At 36.6% G+C, this 17,600-nt stretch overlaps 1 protein-coding gene across 16 annotated transcripts in view; it reads left to right on the top strand.

The window, feature by feature from the left end:
- The window catches only part of PAM (peptidylglycine alpha-amidating monooxygenase), a 140,846-nt gene that overhangs the window by 30,737 nt on the left and 92,509 nt on the right, over window positions 1-17,600 (top strand). The window contains exons 2-5 of one of the 16 annotated variants that reach the window (XM_080572793.1): window positions 7,786-7,918; window positions 8,833-8,927; window positions 9,915-10,028; window positions 12,809-12,863. The exons of 11 other annotated variants lie outside the window; for them this stretch is intronic. The gene's annotated coding sequence lies outside the window, so the exon portion shown is untranslated. Of the gene's footprint in view, window positions 1-7,785; window positions 7,919-8,832; window positions 8,928-9,447; window positions 10,029-12,808; window positions 12,864-15,768; window positions 16,085-17,600 lie in introns of those variants that run through there. 4 more of the 16 variants (XM_080572794.1, XM_080572795.1, XM_080572796.1 and 1 more) reach the window with 4 other exon arrangements.

Raw genomic sequence — 17,600 nt, 5'->3', positions numbered from 1 at the left:
ATCAATTGTTACTGCCTAAATTTGCTTTTAAACTGCTTTGCTTGTATTGTCTTCTGGATGCAAACAATGTTACATGGTTATCACTGAAAGGAAACAAATTTTTGTTTGTTTTTGTTTTATTTTTTAAAGTCATTGGGGAAAATTTTGTCATATAATGCTGTAGTAAAGATTAATGATCTGACCGCAGCTCACATCAGCAGTTTGCTGATGATCACATACATAGATGGAGATTAAATTCCAGTCCTATTTCATTTTAATTCTGGGTAATAGCATCTTGAATAGTTACTCAAGTGGTTTTAGAAAGGAAGGAAAAGTAGGCTGTGTCTGGTTAGTGGCAGATACCTGGCAGCTACAACATGGGTGGAAGCCTGACTTTATTTTTTTCTCCTATTCAGGAGTTTTTCCTGCTTTGTATCCTTGGCATAGGAGGCAGCATGAATTTATGTACCCAACATAAATTATTTAGTATTGCTTTTGAGGAGCAGTTGTAAGAAAAAATTTTGCTTTGGCAGATTAGACGCAACCGTCCAATACATAACCCATGTAGCAAGGGAGCAGTGATTGTCCAGTGCACAGCTGTTTTTTTAATGCCTCTGTCTAAGGAGTCAGCAGTAGATTGGGGTTGTGAGCTTCTTTCTTTCTTTTTTCTCCCTTTCTTTGTTCCTTCCCTTCCTTTCCCACCAGAGCTCTAGACTCTGTTCACATGTCACAGTCAAACAATTCTTAATCAAAACAAGGCTTGTGTTTGTTCTTCCACTATAATCCTGTAAGGTCGTTTGTAGGGGTTCACGTTTGGGTGGACTCTGTGTTGTAATACTTGTAAAAGTACTTGAGATCCTCTATTAGAGTGGCATCATTAATCATTGGCATGTTTTCTCCATTCTCAGTATTCTGAGTAGAAAACTAGTAAGATAATAGGGGGAATAAGGGAAGGGATAAATAGTACTTTTTTTTTTTTTTTAAAAAAAAAAAAAGTCTGGAATACTGGCCATACAGCTTGAGGACATTGCAGAATTATGAGGAGTTTTAAAACGATACTGAGAATGAAGAGATGGAGATACTTACCTTAAAAATAGACTGAAGAAGTTATTAAGCAAAAAAGGCTTGCGCAGGGTAAATTAGGAGCCCTTTCTGTTTCTATTATATAACAAGAAAACAAGATTACATAATAAACATAATGACATAATAAATTTTGATGATGTTAAGTAAATGTAATGTCTGGCTGCTGCTGAAAAGAGCAGTCTTGCTCATGCTTTCCTAGGACTCACTCTCTTGGTACCTTTCACTATCAGTCATAGGATGAATTTGTCCAGCTGGATGATGCAACAATCTGTAACAACACAAGTAGCCTTTGCACCAAATTAGCAAGATGAACCTATTCCACTTTAAGCTGTGGAATCACAGATTTTGTCATAGTCGAGAAGACACAATCAGCTGGCATGCAGAGCATAGGCACCTGAGCTTGCCCTGTTTGTTTTGTTTTGTTTTTTTGGCTTAGCTGGAAAGTCAAACCATACCCTAGCATTTTGGTGGGGTTTTGTGTCTTTTAAAATCTCTCTGTTCGAGACAGCTTTTAAATACAAGAGCTGTTAGCTGGTACAAGTGATTTTAGTGAATTGATTTTTTACTTAATTTGAATTGCAAATTTTTGAATATTTTCACTAAGATTTTGTAAAGTTACTATTCAGACAGAAATCACAGGTAATTTTCTGACCTTGTTTGAACAAGAGAATCCATTTCAAGATCTGACATTAGGAGCATGGCGTTCTTAAATGATGACCAAAAAAACCCAAAATCTTTCAAGCAAGGGCAGGGTGGAAGGGGTTAAAAAGGGCCAGCTGTGTATAGATAGCACACAGGTTGGCACCACAGTCAGGTGGCACCCTGTGTGGTCTGTCCTGCCATCTTTTCAGATTCCGTTTGGGCCCTTTCCTGGGTGAGGGCTCTGATCTGTGCACGCATGGGGCCTGGGCACCACCATGGGGATCCAACCGAGGGGCAGAGGGGCCCTCCTTTTTCGGTACCCATGTGTGTTGGACCACAGGTTTAAGGGCTGGCAGCTGGAGTGGGGCCTGGGGCCATAGGACCAACTGTGGTGACCAGCATAGGTCAAGCCAGGCTGGCCACAGGTGGGTGAGGTGCCCAGGGAAGCAGTTGTATGAGTACCTGTCAGGGTGAAGCCATGGGAGGAGATGGCTGGTGAGGGGACCAGGAGAGGCCAGCTGGCTGGTGGTGAGGCCACAGGGTGGTGTCCCTCCTGGGAGGACATGCCTGACCTTGCTTCTGTCTGGACCTGCAGATGAGGAGCCACAGCTGCCTCAGCTTTCTCAGCCTCTTAGATCTGGCTAGATTTTTCCCCTTAACACAAAGTTTTTAAGCTCTTTTGCCTATTTTTGTCTCCACAGGATGGTGCGTCTGCCCTTTTTTTCCACAGAAGCTAATTATAATGGAGGAAATGTGTAGTCTTTGAGAATCAATCATTGGTGTTTACTCAACTGCCTCCTGTCTGTTATGGCTTTATTTGTACAGATGTATGTGGAATGCGGAGATGAAGGCTATGCAGCCTGCATTTAAGTCAATATGAGACAAATTGTGTCCCAATCTGGCTAAGATTTGCTGACAGGATGTGTGTAGTAATTTTAGTCTTAATAAATAAAATGACTTAGAGATAAGCATGTATGATTTTAGAAGATTGGATCCTTCAGTCAGGAGGACTACAAAGGTAGAAAAATCCATGTGCAACACTTGTGCGTCTTTTTCTGCATTATTCCAAAAATCTCCCTGAGAACTTTTCTGCTCTGTCCCTAAGATGTAGAATTTTCCCTCTGTAGCCAGATGAAAATGAAAAACAATCTGCATAAAATTCTTTTAACTGTCTGTCTTTCAAGTTCAGAGTGCCTTTCTTTTGCCTGAAACCATGTAAACATTTGTGACTAAACATGTTTAACAAAATGGTGATAAAAAAGGTAGAAACAGCAGTTCAAACTTCTGTTCTTTTAAAGGGATTCTTGAAGTTCTGGGGGTTTACGCATACTTCCAGTACATATTGACTTGTAACCTGTTTTTGCTTCATTGGTGTTTTGATTTTCAAAGTGATATTCTCCTGTTCTAAAACTATGACTTTCTGGTTTGGGGATTATTACAATATCCTGTATACGTGATTACTCTGCACTGGTGGGTAATTTAGGTGATCATTCTTTAAAGTATAAAGGAAAATATAAAATAAAAGTAATAGTGTACTGAGAAAAATGTTTTAGCATTCAGTAGAGCTTGTGTTATCCGGAGCTGGATATTTTGTGTCTACAGTGTTTAACTACAGCACCTAATTCTGGAGAACTTCTTTAAAAAGCAAAATAATCCCTTTACACTATTAGGCGTGTTCTGCATGAGGGCGGATGTAGGACTTCAGTGTATTTTATAGGATTTCATTTGAGGTTTATGTGGTTTTTGTTTGTTTTCGTCTTCAAGTCTCCTCTTCACCTCTCAATTTGCGGTGTTGTTAGTTTTGTGACTCGAATAGAAGTCAAAATGGTGAAGCCACACAATTATTTTGCTTTCTTGCTCTCTCTCTGTCTTTTGACTGTTTAACCTCAGAACAGAAGCAGTGCTGTGGTTCTAGCAGAGACATTAATTTATGATTCAATTAAGTACCTCTGTTTCTGTAGTACCATCATGTATTACCTCAGAGAGGTTATAGGTGAGGGTTGTATTCTTTGTTCTTTTTTCTTTTTTTCTTTCCTTTTTTTCTCTTTTTAAAGCAGTACCATTATTTTCAGTGCACTAAAATTTGTATAAAAGGAAGTGGACTTCTTCTGGGGGTGCTGCAAGAATCATGCCTGAAAAATCATGTTGACTTTAGTGAAATCTGCACAGTTTAAACTAGGAATGAATTTAATCTGAAATTGTCAGAATGTAAGTCTGTAAGTGACTAGCAGTGGAAAGGAGTGGGAGTCAGAAGGGTGCTTGAATTCCAGAACTAAACCTAGACTTGTGCAGAAACAAAGCACTTGTGTACCTCTGCAAGATATCAGTGTCTGACTTCTGTTACTTATTGAGCAAGTCCAATAGTTAAAAGATTCATCAGCCTGATTAATTAAATTCACTTGATGGTGTGTAAGGAGTCTCATGCCACCTGCCTGTGTCCTTACAACACACCTGAAAGAAGCTTTAGTGCACAAAGAATGGAGTGGTGAAAGATAAGTTGCTGTGTTCCTTAAGTGCTTCAGCCACAGAGAAATGCTGCTGTAGGGCTAGTGAAGGAGAAGGATTTTTATTTCTATCTTTTAGCTACCTTGATTTTATTTATTTATTTATTTATTTATTTATTTATTATTTTAAAATTCAGTATAACTTGAATGCTTTCACTTTATCAGGCATCCATGAAAAGAGGGTTATAGTTTACTCTGTGGTTAATCAAAGGGAAGTGAGACTAGTTTTGAAGGGCAGGAAAGGAGCATGCCATCTTCTTTAGAAAAGTACAGTAGAATATCAGTATGGCAGTGACTTGGAGTTTAAGCTGGGATTTATATTCAAAGGGAATGAACACGATAGTACAAAGTTTGCTTGTATTCTGGGAGGTGAGATGTGTAAGGCCACTGCATTTGTGTCAGTAAAACGGGTTGAACCTGTTTCTCTCCTCCTGAGAAGGCAACAGTAGGCAATTTCTTTACTTTGTTTGAGAAAGTCTCTAGTTTTTTTTTTGTTTTTTTTTTGATACAAAACCTTTTTCTTTTCAATTCATCAGTTTAAAAAAAAAAAAAAAGAAAAAGAAATCTTGAAACAGTTCTGGTTATGATAACTAGGAATGAAGTACACAATATCCATGTTATTTTACCTGTTAGTTACAGTAGCCTGACAATAAGAGGAGCTACCATGTAAAAATTATGAATGGTAAATTTTGTATTTTTGTTCTCCTGGAATTAAAGTTTGATATAATAATAAGAAAATAAACATCTGTCAGTTGTAGCTCTAATATAAGCTTTTAGAAGTGTCCAGGCTAATTATGGCCTATTCTAGCTCTGAGGACATCTGTTTTATTGAGGACATTGTGACTTTAGGAAAATCAGTTATGATGATGGGTTGTGAACAGCACTTTGGTGCAGGTGGACTTGATTTAGTTCTTGGCTTGGTCCCAAGATACCATGCAGGGTCCTGTGCTTCGGTTCCCAGTCTGTATAGTGAATTAGCTACCTCCTAACATCATGGAAGCTCTAGGAAAAGAATTTAGTAATACTTGTGAATTGATCTGTTTAGGTATAACTAGCTGTTGAAATAGATACCCATATATTTACAGAAGTACCCAGACAGTTGTTTTATGTATGTTTTGTATTCTTCATCATAAGTATTCTTCAGGAATGATTTTGTGACTCACCAGTAGTAATTTTTTTCCGTAGCTTTGTTTGCTATTTCAGAGCTCCATAATGTGTGTGCTTTACAAGTATGATTTAATACTGCTCTTTGTGTTATGTTGAATGTAACAGAGGCAGGTTATATCTCTTATCTTTTACTTCTATTTGTCAAGTTTGTGTGACAACAGTGTGTGAAATTCTGGTGTGTTATTGTATACCTAAAAGCTTTATGCAGGATATTACAAACAGTTCAAAAATGAAAACAAATGCAGTATTGTTACATTTTCCTAGACATGGTATTATTTGCTATACTTCCATGCAAAACATAAGCCTAAAATTTGCTTTTTTTATTTTAGTGAGTGAATGAGAGTTTATTTAAGGATGTATTTTAAACATATACTTTCACAGAAGATGTATTGTTGTCTTTTTTTCTTTTTTATCCAGGAAGCTATTAAGCTCTGTTCATATTTCAAGCTTTTAACCTTTTTCCCTGTAAATAGTTCATAATGGCTAGTTCTGTGTAACATCCTTTAGTTATAAAATGGTTTATCTTTTAATGTTACAAAATCGTGGAGCTGTTGCCGTTACAGTGGATGATTTTGCTGTAGCAGTAATTAAGACGCAGATGGAGCTCATCCTTCAAGTGTTTTTGAGTGGCAGATATTGTGGTCAGTGTTACTTGGTGCTGAACATGGGCACCATCTGTCTTCAGCCTGATTGCAAAGGGTGGTCTCAGGAGAATTTCTTGTGATCATTATGAGGTAATTTTAACTTTCCTACTTAGCAAGATATCTGTCTCCTGCCCAAAGATATTAAATATAATTGGAAAACAGATCTCCATTGTTGGATGAGACAGAAAAAGTGATTATTTTAGTGAGATCATTGGTCAGTAACTTTTTTGAATGTTTGTGTCTGCTGATGCATCTAATAATTAGTTAGTAGCACAATAAAATCAAAGTGAGAATGTTTCCAGTTTTCGGCAATACCACGGACTGGTTTATGTAGATTCTTAATTTTTATTATTACATTTTGTTTTGGAGGTCACATATTGTAAAATTTTGTCTACATAGGAGAACTCTTCTGGGATTTGAGAAAATTCAAAGTTAAGCTTAGACCTATGAATGTCTCTATAAAAAAATATTTGGTGCTTTTTTTGCCTTTTTTTTTTGTGGTGGCTTGTGAGGTTTTTTTTGTTTGTTTGTTTTTGTTTTTTTTAACAATGGAGAACATGTATTTTTAAACTTAATCCTTGTGAGATTTTTTCTTTATCTCTTATCTAGTCAAAACTAGCCCTCCAGAAAGCTGTCAGACTTTCTACTTGATACGGCCAATATTGTGTTGAAAGAGCACAGTGTTGGCTTTTATTCATGGAATGTCAGATACAGCCTGAATTAACATTGAAAAAGACACTTTTTCTCCCAAAACATCACAATGGTCTTCAAATTATTGTAGCAGGTAGAGAGGCCTGATAAATAACTTGAGAACATGTTTTTCTTTGCAACTTAACTCAGGGTCTGAATGATTCTCTTGAGTCAAAGCGAAGTGACAAGACTGGTAAGTGATGCAGCTGTTTTGTCATTTGATACAAAATACCAATGGAAACAGTCTAGGTAAGTAATTACAGATTAAGCTGAATTACCTCATTTCAGAAAGGAATGAATAGGAAAAAATCAAGCATATAGGGAAAGCATGAAGCAGTGTTAGAACCGATTTTATATATTCCTACTGGAGAATGGTTGCAGCATCATGTGATTTTGTCTCCCCCTTTAAAACCTCAAGTGCAGTTCCTTGGCGAGCATTAAAATCTATTAAAACAGATCGAAAGCCAGTGGGGGAGGTGACTCAGCTGCTAGTCATATGTTTCTGGAAAGTTCTTCCATGTGGCGGATGTATGGTAAGGAGAAAGTTGACCTTCCCTCCGGTAGTTATGTTAGCGTTGTGTGAGGAGTGAGTACCTGCATCCAAGTGGCACTGGGCTTCCTCATGGCACCACCATGATTGTTCTGCCTCTGTCGTCTTACCTCCAGCCCAGCTCTGTGCACGGCTGCGCCCAGACTTAGCCCCTTCAAGGGAAGCATGGAGCACGAATGATGCTGTCTAGGTTCTCTGAGAGGCATCTGGGTGCAGGTGGAGTAGTGACCTGGCTGCCTGGTATTTCAAAGGTGCTTATTTCTGTGTGGCCCATAGGGTTTGTTACACCTCCAAAGGCTGCCTCTTAGGAAGCTATAGCTATGTGACGCATTGGGTGACTCTGATATATTTTCTGCAGTTACAGCACTAATAAATAAAGCTTTTATCTGTGATTGAAATCCTGTGTAAATCTACCTCAACCGTGGGGCTCAGGCTTTTGGCAGTCTGCCACAGTTTGTCTCGTCGTGCTTGCACACAGGTTGCGGCACAGCTCCAAAGAGGTGGCCATCTCTAATGTTTGTTTCAGGTAGCTTGTGTTGAGAAAGTAGCAAACTGCATTGAAACCTTCACGGGGAGCTGTACTTCCAGATATGCTTTCGGTCTACTGAGGGCGTGTAACTTTGGAAATGGAGAATAAGGACGGTTATGTTTCTCCAAGAGTGAGTATTAATTTCATATACTGTTTCTGTAGAGTTCTGCAAGGAATAAATCAGGTGTGCAAACTTAAAGGCAGTTATTTTTCCAGTAGGACCTTCTGTTTGATTCATTAGCTGTCTTCAACAAAAGAGTAACATTCAGTGTTTGTGTGTGTTAAAGCCATCGTTTCTGTTGCTCTGGAGAGGAAGGAGGCTTTGGAACTGGTGCATCTCTGTGTAGGGTGGCCCCCTCCAAATACACGCAGCATTCATTATGTTAATCAATGCTAAGCAGTGTCCCAATTGATGTTTGTTTACTTCATATTTTCTTAAACACCATACAGATAGAACTTAAAAGACCTTGCTGTTCAGCTTTTCTGTTTGCAAGTTTAGATACCAAAACATGTCTGTGTTGTTTTGTGCTTTTTTTCTTGTTGTTGTTTTAATTTGCTTTTATTTAATGTTTTTAAACAGGCAGTGTCAGCTTCATATTCTTAACTTGGCTCTTACCTTCGTAACAACAGCAGGCGCCATCTACATAAACCTTACTAAAATCTTCCTTAGTCTTTTTAGTGACACGCAGTGGTTGCAGAATGCAGCAAAGGTTTAAGGAGAGCACTGTACAAAGTAACACTGTAGGTTATTCATTAGCAAGGTGAGAACACTCAGTTGCAATGTGTGGGAAAACTGAAAAATTCCCAGCAGGTTTCATCAGGTAACAATTGGATAAAGAATGTAACAAGTTTCCTTATTACTTACCTACCTAACCCTTCCTGCCCCCTGGTACCTCTCTGCATCTTCCCCCTCTGTGCATCTCTCTCTGTTATAAATCTGTAATATGTAGTTAAGGCTTAATTGATACAATATATAAAAAGTTAACTCTAAAATGTGTCATAGATTTTTTTGTTCATTTGAGCACCTGCACATGACTCCTGCAGGGAGATGCTGGTGGCTCAGGGACAGGCATGGCATAACTCAGAGTGTGAGAAGGAGAAGGTGTAATGGAGGAGGGAGTTACAAGGACCTTTTCAAGGTAATGGCCATTTTTCCCTCGTTCTCTTCAATGTTTTGACCAGCTATTCTCACCTTGTATTATCTTAATAATAAATACTGTGGCTATATTTTGTATGGTAATCTTGTAAGAATCATACATAAGCATTTCTTAAACATCTATTACACAAGTGCACAGAGAAGTCTACTGTGTAATTTTTTGATGAGATGCCAGCCAGTTGCTTGGCATTTGAGCCACCTCTGCTTTCAAGTATTGTATGAAAAAACACCATTAAGGTGATTTATAAAGATCTGATAAAGTGCTGTGATTAATTCTCACATAAGTGGAAGATGTGAGGTCTTTGCTGGTACAGAATGCAGATTTACCTCTTGAAAGCTTTAGTTAGAAATGACATTCATTCGCTGCAGAGAAACGGCACTGTGTGATAATTCTTCATTCCTCACAAACAATGGGACTTTAAATAATGCATTAAACAGCCATACAAGGAGGGTTGTAAAAATATTTTACCAAAGGAAATTGCAACTGCTCACTGGACTGGCATGCGTAGTTGCTACAGTAATCCAGCTTTGAGTAAAGAAAATTGACATTGAGTTTTGAAGCCTAATTTTCAGAAGGGTGTTTGTATCTAAAATCAATACTCCTTGTTTTTAGTTCACAATCAGTTTACAATGTCCTAGTCTCTGGGTACAAAGTGCAGTTCAGCCCATGGAGTTTCTTTCTCACAGACGTGGCGTTTCCCATGTTTCAGTTTCTGATGTCATTATACCAGTCTGTGAGGCTCAAAGACCAGGTGCCTGCTAGTGTCTCTTGTACGTTTGTATTTTGTAAAAAAGTGTAGGATTTGATTTGAACCATGGGAAGATGATGTCTTGCTGGTATGAAGGTTTAGCTGTATGAGTTCTGCTCCTATTTCTAACACTTAAGATGTCTGAAGATTTCATCTTAAAAAGGCCACGTCAATTATGAAATTCCAGAATTACTGTCTGTCTTTGTTATCTTGTCACCTAGCTTCCATAATTGGCTTGGAAGTTTATCGTTGCCTTATTACAATAGATTCTTCAGTACCTTGATTTCAAGCTTGAAGTGCCGCAAGGTTGTTCAGGCAGAACCGACAGATTTATGGTAAGTTTAGAAATTATAAGTTTAGTTTCAAATGATAAGTGCAGGAAAGCTGTGTACTCCAAGCTGAGTTTGGAGTAATGTGTGTTCTCTGCCAAGCTGTATACCTCCATATGGGTGTTACAAGTTTCAGAAATGGAATGAATATGTAATGCTAAACCCTTTCTACTCTGTCCGTGACCGCTGTTTATGCTGTCCAGTTTCTATGGGCTGCCTGTTGTGGTCAGATTTTTTAAAACACTTTACTAGGTTTGCTCGCTAATTTATTTATTTTATTAGTCTGTGAAATAACCTGTATTATATTAAACTGTCAGTTAAAGTAACCCATTGCACAAAAATGCTTCTTCACTTGAGATAGTAATGGTGTTGAAAATGTTAGCTCTTCGCAACAACTGATCTAGGTACAGACTACCTTTCTGGTAGTGTGCTCGAGTCTGCTGGTAGGTGATCTGCTTTTCCTGTTGCAAGCTGAGCACTTTTTTTTTTTTATTTGGTATAAATTGTCATACTTCATACCAAAATATGTAACAAGGTCTCCTTTTTTTTTTTTATCAATGGTTAAGGAAGACTTAAAACAGGACAATGAAATATTTGTGTAAACAATTTTTAATGCTGACCTAAAAACTTCAATCTTAGAAAGAGACTTGTAAGCAAAGTACAAAAATTTCAGTCAGAATACTTTCAAGTACTGCACTTTTGAAGTCTTTTGGGTTTCAGTTTTGGGGATTCAGCTTGAGTAATTGACTTCTGAGTAAAAAGTATGTCTGAAAGTAGAAATAATGTTTATGCTAAAAATTGGTATAATGTTCTGCTTAGCATTTGAGAGGTAGATGTTTTTGGTTGTATACTAGCTCAATATGTAGTACTTTATAAATATTTTTTAATTGAATATTGTGGAAAACCCTATACTGATTTTTATTTTTTCTTTTTCCTGCATAAATGCATATTCATGACCCAGGAGGACTTTAGGCAGGAAAACAAAATGACATTTTCATATTTTACAGAGTAGTATACATGTAAAACAAACAAAAACAACAACAACAAAACGCTGCAAGATAAAATCAGGATTTTTGAACAGAATACTCAACATTTTCTCTCTTTTTGTTGTTGTTGTTCTAGCTTTTCTTCTGCTATTTTTATCCAGAATATTGTATTTATTTCTTCTATCTCCAGCCCCCTAGCTTTCACACTCTGAAAGAAAAATCAGATTATTTAAATAAATAAAAAAAAAAAGGTAAATCAGATTGGTAAAAAGTGGATAAAAGTTTAAGTTTCTGCCTGGCTACTTTTATTCTGTATTTGTTTATTGACAAAGGACACTAAGCTATACTCAAGTGGAAGTGTGGACTGATCAGGGGAAAGGTAAGCTGGACAAATAAGAAAGTACCGTAATTTTTTTTTTTGTAGGCCATAAGTGATAGTATTGTTTAGTTTATTCTTAGTTCTGTTTCATTAAAAGAAATCTACAAGTAGAATGAGAATAGGGGAAGTCATATGTTGTTAAAATTACTGAAAGGTGTTTAAAGTCTTGCTTTCAGATTTGTTTAATCTGTTGCCATTGTTTATCAAGCTGTGCTACCAGTAACTGATCTTCTCCTGATAACTTCTGGGGTCCTGAGTCCTTTCTGGTTCACTTCCTCCTTTCACAGCAGCTGTTACTTAACAAGCATCAAAATGGAGTGCTGGCATAAATCAATTACATGGTGCTTAATAAAAGACAGTGTTTTGACATGATAAGTCACTGATAAAACCAGCTGTTTAATTTCTGCTCTCCAAGAAACAAAATAATCACCTGACAAATGGAATAGGACAGGAGATAGATTGAGTTCTGAAGAAAAAGGCAAACAGTGTAAAATACATACATACAGTGATTATCAGGTAATCTTTTTATACAAAAATAGGTTAAACTTTGTATTTAACTACCAAACTGCAGCTTTTGCCAGTGTCATATTGAGTGAGAGGTGAGGGGAAATTCCTTGCAATACCAATATATGGTCTGTAAGAGTGGCCATAAACAATGAGACCTTTACTGAGCCAAAACACTGAGTCCTTTCTTTAAAGCTGAAGAGATTTCCTTACAGCTCTACTTGAATTCTTATATTCTGTACAAGCAGAAGTGCTTCTCAATTAATTGTTGAAATCAGTAAGGACAAGGTAAATCTTCTGTCCTTCGTTTTCTTTTTTATTAGAGTGAATCATTCTTAAATCACAGGCATCCTGCCCTAATCAGAAAACACAGAGCTTGAGGATTTTGATAGTGGCACTATACATCTGTGTGTATACCTACTAAACCTGAATTTCAATTATATGAAAAATTAAGTTGCTCTTGAACGTTGTTGAGCAGAATTGGCACAGTACAGCTTTGTATGTGCTTTCTGGATTTGTTCTCCCCTGTACAGCAGTTCTGTACTTCAAGCAGTGTGCAGTTGTCTGCCTTTTACAGCAAGAGCTCGTTTGTTAACACTCATTCATTAGAAATATTATGATGCGTTATATTGTGACATTAGATAGTCATGAATTTTTTTCATGGTTCAGAATTTAACTAAAAGAATGTGTGCATATTCACAGATTAGTTATTAAAATGTTCTCTTTATTTTTCTAATAAGGAAGCTAATATTTTTTTTTTTAGGTTTAGAGCGTTTGCTTGCTCCATCAGACAGCAGAGGCCAGATCTTTAAAAGAGAGAGTATATCTTTAATTTTGGCACTCACAAGGACCTACTCTTGATACGTGAAAGACTTTACTTCAGTGGTAAACTCTTACTCCTTCTTGTGTGTTCAAAGGTATCTGATTTCTGCTCATTTGATCAAGGATAAGTTTGCTTCTTAATTGCATGCTGTAAGTACACTAGCAATAATGAATTAGTTCTGGTTATCCTTAAGGTAACTTGTTGTCTATGAAATTAGTGAGCAGACTCTGGAAGAGAAAAAATTGGTATGACCCGTGGCTGTTAGCATAAAGTCTAATTATAGGATTATTTTAAATGTCAGCCATGATTTTGAAAATAAATGTAAGCTAATGCTACTCACAGTTCGGAGTAACCAGTACTTCAGTAAGCTTTTAAAACTGCATGTACTGTTGATCTCAGGTATGTAATAAATAATTATTTGAATAGTTTATTAAGTGGAGAGGAAGTGTACATGAGTCTTCCCTGATGCCTATATATGCTTTTGTCTGAACAAATAAAGAAAGAAAAAGAAACGTGAATTAAAAATGCCCATCCTCCTAAGACAAATTGACTGCTGCAGGAGCTAAGATAGACAATAGAGTTACTGGACTAAAATGGTCCCCCCCCCCCCCCCCCCCCCGCCCCGCTTTCCCCAAAGCTTATATCTGTTTTGCCTTATTTTGCTTGACTGAGACACCAAATACAGAAAAAAAGTATCAGTCATAAACTTCACCACCATTTATACTCTCTCTCAAGGCAAATTGCAGCTAATTTCCTTTTGCTTCTTACAACATTTCATACAAAGACAAAATACATGTTATTGAGAGTAGCTTTTGCTAATGTTACCCATTAAGTTATCAAGTTGGGTGACAGTTGGAATATTGCCCAACATTTGCACAGACATAAAGGGGAGCTTTATTTTGATATGCATTTTTTCTTTCCTCTCACCTGATTCTAACTACTTTACTGTTCACTGATTTTATTTTTTTAAATTAGTATACAGTATTCCTAATGCCTTCTCTTTCCTACTTGATACAGTTCATACTGAACCTTGCCACAGTTAAGGCAGGAAAATTTTTAATGTAATCTCTGCGTATATATGCTAAGATTGGTACAGTCTTTTGCATTTTACTAATTCTAAGCATCAACTCTTTGGATCAACCTGTATGTTTTCCATGTAACTGATAGCTACTGTTTTCTGGGATTGAATAATTTTCATGAGACTTGGTTCTATAGTAAATGCATTTCCCCCTTTATTGTGGCAGGTTTGTTGTATTATGGATGCCTTTTTAAAGCACTATTATTGCAACCTCGAGTGCATGGTTTCAGACATCATTCTTAACAACAGATACCTATTACACAAACTTATTTTTATGTGGAAGGCTTGACCTTTTCTGAACATGAATTCGTTCTGTTAAATTTGATTAGGCTTTAACAGGAGATAATTATTTCATCTGACTTGGTCTTTGCTTAAAAAGAATAGATACTGACTCTTCCAGCGTAACAGAGCCTAGTAGGTTCTTAGTATTTGTTTCTCACATTGGTTTTGGTTTCTGCTTTTTTTCTTTACTCTTCCTTTCTCCTTCTGCTCTGTTTTTCTTCTGTCTTCTCATGTGAACCTCTCTTGCTTTCCCATATGCAGTGGTGACTTCTACCAAAGAAACTTGGGCTACTTGATTATCCATTTATATCCTATACAACTCCCATCTATGTAGACAGTTCGTAGAAAAGCCTGCTGCTTGTGTAATCACAGGCAATTCATCTTCTTAATTTTCTTTTTGCTCTTTAAAAATTCCACTTAATATTGTGTTCAGCTGAAATACTGATCTATTTTATCGTGTTCAATAAAACAACCTTGTTAATTAGTTTTATTACATTTTTGATACTGAAAAACTGAAGTTACTTCCCATTACCAGATTTCCAACCATTTTTGATGACTGCAGAATTATTATTTTCATTTCCATTGGTGCTAGTTGTAAATATATACATATATATACACATTAGGAAAAAGTTTGTGCCATAAAAAAGGAACTGTAAGAGAATTCATTTAACTGTTTTTTGTTTGCATCTTATCTTGCTCAGTTAACTAATGATAAATTGAATTAGATACAATGACTTCCACTCTTTTCATTATCATTTCTTTAATTAAGAGGTGTTACTATCTGAGCTTTTTGGAACAAGGAAAGACTATAAGATAAATTAATGAAAATATTTCAAAAAAGTTTGTGAGAGTCTATTGCAAATCTAAGTAGCTTGTGATTTTAATGAAGAAAAAATGCTGTAAATTGCAGTTTGACTGTGTCACTTAGGTTGGATCTGTGGGAGCACTTTCCAGGTTCTAATCTGTAGTAGGACACAGTTAAGAGTGTCCTGATACAGCACAAGAAAAAAAAACATTGTTTTGTTTGGTTGCGTTGGTTTTTTGTTTGTTTGTTTGGGGTGGGGGTGGAATACCATCAGCCCTCTTCCCTTGGTGTCTCTCAAATGAAATATCCTGCTAGAAGATGCTCCCAGGGCCTGCTGCCTTCTTGTGTGGCAAACTCACAGGGCAGTGGTTGGAACGAGGCCCTTTGAAACACACCAAATAGCTATGCTGACAAAATCCTACACATTGTCACCGAAAAAAAATGTTGCTTTTGTTCCTATATGAGTGCGTATATATATATATATGAGGAACTCAGTGAGCATGTTTTGAAGTCCTTTTTAGTGAAGGAACATGCAATTAATTTAATTCATTCATCTGTAAAGCGTAATTCAACTTAAACATTCCTCATGATCTCTCATTTGTTTTATCCTTGGAGGCTAATCGAAATTCTGTAAAACATCCTGCCTTTAGTAAATTTCTTTTTTTTTTTTCTTCTACAGCAAAGGGAAAACAAAGGACACTTCAGTGAACCTTTATCGTTATTGCGTTTGTTACTGATAGTGATCTAGATATTAAAATGAAGTAGGAAGCTTCTCAAGTGTTTTCCCTTTTAAGCAAGTAATTAGTACCATCCAACTTGTTATTTTTTTCAGAATATGAAATTAGTATTTAGCAAAGGTGTCATCTTTCAGTGAAAAGCATTGATCTTCCTTGACAAGAGAACTTTTCTTATTTTGATGGTTGGTCAAAGCGGAAGGTTTACAAGGTGGTTTATTGTGAAATAAAATGCATTTCAAATGCCATTGAAATGCAGAATGACCATTTTAAATGTACTCTCTTTGGTCTTCAAGCTTCTGAGAAGGCATGACTCCCACAGGAAGGAAAGGACTTCTTGCATCTCACCGTTTATTAGAGTGTTTCAAGCAGTTTCACCAGCAGATATTTCAGAATTATAAGAGACTTTAGTATCACTTTATTAAGGACTATTGACTTAGAAACTGGATAGTTGCTAATTAGTTGTATAAGGTAAGAAAAAAATAAAAGCCTTTCATTATAAGAATTTCTAAAAAGATGTGCAACTTTACTGATGTTTTACTATGGTGTTTTCTGTCTGTGGATGTGGAAGAATGAAAAATCGGGTTATAAAAATGACCTCCTGCTTGAAATCTTCTCACACGTTAGTAATGCCAGGATATTTATACGTTAATGTGAGCAGGAAATGATTTTTTTTGTGGTGGTACATATCTCTGTAGCAAAGGTACAATCTTTTGTTCTTAAACAAGTTTATACCTAATAGTTTACGGTGTGGTGATGGAGAAAATGAATAAATTCCAAGAGAATTAGTTTTATTTTGGTCTGAAACATACCAATGCGTACCTGTAGTTTATGTAATGTTGTTTCCTTCTTTTCAGAAATTTGTCTCACACCTGAGTGATATCATAATTAACTTTTTTCATCATTTTGAGAAGTAGTATTTGTCATTTTTATCTTTTCTTGGTTTTTCTTTAGCAAGTTTCTAGCATAGGTGAAATCTTGTTTGGAGAAAAGAACATGGTAACAATGCATAAGGCTCAGAAACTTTGGGAAAGGGGAAAATATGGTTGGTGAGGCAGATCTACGCGTTGGCAGCTAAGCAAATCCCAAGCAAGAGCTGCTCTGTAAGATCTCTGTGAAACAGCAGTTAAATATTTTTTTAATCAGAGCTGTCTGGACTTTGAAGTCTGCTCCTTTCAGTTGTCCTCGAGGAGCTCATGACAACAGCTGTGGGCAGACCCAGAGCCTTTGGTGGCAGCCATTCTGACAGTTTGCATCACAAAACAATTGTGTTTGGTACAGAATTGTAATTTCACTGTTTAGCTTGCTCAGCTTTCACAATATTTTAGCATTCTCCTCTTGTCTGTTACTGGCTGTCGTTGAACACCTTAGTGGGATTTCTCTTGTTACAAAATTCCTTATTTTATCATCTTCTACAGTGTAAAAAACACTTCTGATAAATCATTTTTTATAAATAAGAAATTCAACATAATTTTTTCTGATACTTTCAGTATGTGTGTTTTTGGCTTTGTCACTGTGACTCCTTTTCCAGGAAGCTTCTATTCTGTCTTAGTTATGCACGTAGATGCTGTCCATCCATGTCAAGGATGAAACAGGAATGTAGTTTAAACATCTGTGCTTGCCAACGTCATTTAACTATTGATTTAAACGTGCTGCATGAATCTTAAAATAATGAGGGAAGAAATGTTAGACAGTAAATTAAATTTTTGCTTCTCTTGGTTTGTCTGGTTTTCCTCATGGATGCTTCTGCAAGCATCAAGAGATGCTTGCAGAAGAATTACGAGTCTGTTTCTAATGTCATCATATCTTATAAATTAGCAGAGAATAATAAACCTAACCCTCCTGGAAATAATGTCCGTGTTCTTTCTTTGCATAAGCACATCTTACAGCCCTATTGTTTTTTATACCTGCTTTTATTTTTAATTTCTGTGACCTCTTTTGCTGCACATGTAGCCTACTAAGTATGATTTGAACGTTTCCTTTATTG

Source organism: Anser brachyrhynchus (genome assembly GCF_964034855.1).
Source record: "Anser brachyrhynchus genome assembly, chromosome: Z".
NCBI lineage: Eukaryota > Metazoa > Chordata > Aves > Anseriformes > Anatidae > Anser > Anser brachyrhynchus.
The sequence above is the reverse complement of the archived record's forward strand: the minus strand, read 5'-3'. Positions and strand labels throughout refer to the sequence as shown.